This window comes from Amblyomma americanum, chromosome 7, assembly GCF_052857255.1.
Source record: "Amblyomma americanum isolate KBUSLIRL-KWMA chromosome 7, ASM5285725v1, whole genome shotgun sequence".
In the NCBI taxonomy this organism is placed as follows: Eukaryota; Metazoa; Arthropoda; class Arachnida; order Ixodida; family Ixodidae; genus Amblyomma; species Amblyomma americanum.
The window spans coordinates 58,700,444-58,704,605 of record NC_135503.1 but is presented as its reverse complement, the minus strand read 5'-3'; positions in this window follow the sequence as shown (position 1 = coordinate 58,704,605).

Here is a 4,162-nt window from a genome sequence, read left to right as displayed (position 1 = left end):
CCTGTCCCCTCACCCTTTCATTTCATTTCTCCATTCTGCCTGCTGTCCTTTATTTCCGCTGCCCCAGCTCAGGTGCTTCAGTATCGATGGCAGATGCCGGGGCTAGCAAAAATCTTTTCCTTCCTTTTTACTATTATTTTTTAATAAAATCACTACCACCACCAAAAACGCTAAGGCGCCCGTGTGCTGTGCGATGTCAGTGCACGTTAAAGATTCCCAGGTGGTGGAAATTATTCCGGAGCCCACCACTACGGCACTGCATTCTTCCTTTCTTCTTTCACTCCCTCCTTTATCCTTTCCCTTACGGCGCGGTTCAGGTGCCCAACGATATATGAGACAGATACTGCGCCATTTCCTTTCCCCCAAAACCAATTATTATTATTATTATTGTTATTATTATTATTATTGCCCCCTTATTAGCCTACTTTTTTACATATCTCTGCGAATGGTATTACAACATATACCTTATGCTTGTGGTGCAGCAGGCACGTGGTAAATGCGCACGTTTACAGGTCTGTATTTCTCGGCAAGCAATATAAACTCACGCCCAGCTTCTGCTGCCAACATTCATAGCATGAATCTTTCACTGCAAACTCCTCAACACAGCTGTTCAGAGCTTTCGAACGATGAACTCCAGAGCACGCTCATGCCCTCTGGCTCTTCCTCATCGACTTCATAGAGGCTTCCGTAACGCGATTAGTAACAATCCATAGGAAAGCTAATGCATGGCAGGGCACTGCTTCCATCCCCATCCGGGCCAATCGCAAATGACGTCAGTGCTCTAAAGAGCACGCCCTTCGAGCGCTTTAGACAAAATGTAGGACTCTACAGCAATACTCGTCGCTTATACGCCGCACTGTCCGCACATCATCATCAACGCCGAGCAACGAAAGTCGATCGAGCCAGAGACGGCCGAGCGCTGTCATCTTCGACACGGCCGGTCCCTCGGCGAGCCTCTCTCCTCCTCGGCGCTTTCCTCTTGACGCCGCCGTCCTTCGATCCGGGCAGGTTACTCGGAGCGACACAGTTTCCCCACACCGGCATCAGTTGCCCGCGCGTGATAGCCCGTCCTCTCCCATTTTTTTTTTTTTTGCTTCACGCCGGACAGCTCGCCTGTCCTCCCTTCCAACTTCGTGCCACGGGGGATTCACACGTTGGAGGTGCTCCTCTGGGCTTGAACTGTAATGATCTCATGGGGAGGGTCGTCGTCCTTCCGGGGGTGCTAACGGTGCGGCGCGGCTTTCCATGGCGCTCCTCTGAAAGTTAAACGAGGAAGTTGCAAGCCGTAATCCGGGTTCGTGTGGACGTTGTTTCCACGAAACGCGTTTTGTAACGTTTCGTTTGATTTTCCTTTGTTTACGTCCTTTGTTATTGGTGTCCTCCGCCACGGCTTATGTCACAGGAAAGCCGTGATCAATGGAAGAGGACAAAGAGGAAGGAAAGCGAAGCGGAACGTTACACGGGCAACAAAAAAAACAACAATAGGGCTACAAAATACGGCACTGGGAGGGTCTGCCCGCTGCATGAACCTTTCGGAACTTCGATAAAGACGTGATTTTGCTTCACCCCCGTTCAGTCCATTATTTTATATCAGCCAAAATGATGCTCTGATTTAACCGCGGCGGCTGCGTTTTTATGGAGGAAAAACGCTAAGGCACCCGTGTGCTGTGCGATGTCAGTGCACGTTAAAGATCCCCAGGTGGTCGAAATTATTCCGGAGCCCTCCACTACGGCACCTCTCTCTTCCTTTCTTCTTTCACTCCCTCCTTTGTCCCTTCCCTTACGGCGCGGTTCAGGTGTCCAACGATATATGAGACAGATACTGCGCCATTTCCTTTCACCCAAAAAACCAATTATTATTATATTATTTAAGCTTCTCAGACTCAGAGAGGCGTTCTGTACAGAGTGACATTTTTCTCTTTCTGCTTCGAGCATTGTCTTATTGTTCTACTCATACTTACATGTGAATTCTTTGTCGCAGTTTTCCAGTTTTCTGCCTGTGCTAAAAAATATACTCTAAACACTTAATAAATTTCCTCGTTTTTCTCTTGTTTACTTTTATTTGTAACTCAACCGTCTCCCTCTATATCTGAACTCTATTTCCTGTCAATCGTCAAGTCCCCGCGTTTTCTTCGATCTTGATCCGATGTTCGCCTCTTGCGCGTGAAAGCATGCATAACTTCAATTGCACGGCGAACCCGGATCGCCTAAAAGATTAAGGGTAGGATGTAACATTACCATCCGGAAATCCAGACTGCGGTCTGTCAGCAGTTCCTCCAAGCGACTAATGCCATTATAGAGAGCACGTTTGAAAAAGACAACTGAGAAATGGGTAAAACCGGGACGAAAGGGGGAAGGAGGCGTCCCGCATCAAGAAACTTACCTTGGGAAAAACTGCATCTCGGTCGGTGCCATTTCTTCAACGAAAAAAGGTGAAGTGTATTCTGAAATTAGGACTACCCCTCCAAACACTCCTTATCAATCCTCCCTTGGTTTTAACCCCCCCCAAGGGTTTGGACGAGCCAGGCTCGTCATAGGCCGACACTCATTTCTGGCTCCTGACGAGTGGAATCGGTCGAGAGTTTTATGGCACTATATGTCCGGTTTAAGACGAGTCGTGCCCGTCCAAAGCGTTTTCGTGGTTTGTGCTGCATGGGTACTAAATGACCATTTTGGTACCATTTTCGGAAAAATAATGCATCCGTTAAGGTATTAACAAGGCATTTCGTGTAGGCTATGGTTCAAGAGTAGTCGACTCGTGACAGTAATGTGCATTTCACAGTTTGATGACGTACCACCAGTGAGAAGGCGAGAATCGTGCTGAGTTCAGCCTCGTCTTATAAGCTAAGTGTGCCACGTGGAGGGTTGCAGCAGCCCCTTCTGGCCGTCAGTTTATTGTAGTGTCCTGCTGTGAGAGCTCTGCTTGAATTCAAGCGCTCCTTACGAAGTCCAAGTCATGTGTCCACTCTGGCACAGCACAGCACAGCACGAGAGAAGTGAACCGCGCTCGCCAGCCGCGTGCTTCGACTTCAAGCCACAGGGGTGAAGTAGAATGAGCGAGATCGCCTTACACCTCCCCCCCCCCCCCCTCCCACCCACACACAACCCACAACAGAGGGCGCTGAACCGCGGCGCGGGTGCCGCCGCAGTCTAGCAGTTCTCAGCGGCACGCCTCGAATCTCGTCGCCGTGTCAGGTAGAGGCCGTCAAAGCCAGCAAAAACAATACCGCGTGCACGCGACTCTTGATCACGTCCCGCAGGAGTACGCTACCGAAGTGGGCCTCACGCTCCGTTCCTTCGACAGCCACGCGCCGCGCGACCCGTCAACCAGTCGACGAACGTGAAACCACCGCGGCGCTCGAAAGTGCGCGGCCAATGCGTTCGCGACGGCAACGTCCAACCGCGTCATGATACGCAACGTAGACGCTTCGCGTTCCGGCAGGCCGTCTCGTCGCGCCGCTTCAACGCTGCGCTAAAACTGTCTAATGAAAAGTCGACCGCATATGCAAGCACGCCCGATGGGAAGCCAGATAAAGCCCCCAATCCGTGATGCCAGGGCAAATATCTTTTTGTACTCTCGAATATCAAGACAGACTAGAAGAAAGCAAAACGTTTCAACCGCAGTTGAGAAGATGGGAGAGGCGGATCCGGAGGAAAGAAGACAGTGGGGGGAGGGGCAAGGAGGAAAGAGATCACGGTGTTCGCCCTCCCTCGCTTTCCCTCTTCTGTCTGGCCAGCCAGTTTCGAGAGCGAAATTGCGCGTTGCTTTGCTTTCTTTTCGCCACAGTGCTTCACTAAACGAATCCGAGTGAGGCGAACAGCCGTTTCGTTTGTCTGCGTCCTCCCAAGAACACGACGGCGGCCACGAGGCTCGCTTTGTCGGCCGCGGTGCGCAACCGCGCAATTGGGAAACGACGCCAATAGCGAAGAAGAAATAAAGCACTCGCAAAAGAACGCCACGGGTCGGTGAAAGCGAGAGTGGCGGGGCACTGCCCACCTGCACAAAGTGACCGGTTCAGTGGAAGCTGCCGTGCTCCCTTTCCACCTTCCTCTCCTTCTTCTCGTGGCTCCCTCGTTCTTCTGCTTGTCATCGCACCGTTTTGTCTTTCTTTTCCCCCTCCCCTATCCTTTTTCTCTTGCCTCCTTTCGTTTCCTGTCCTCC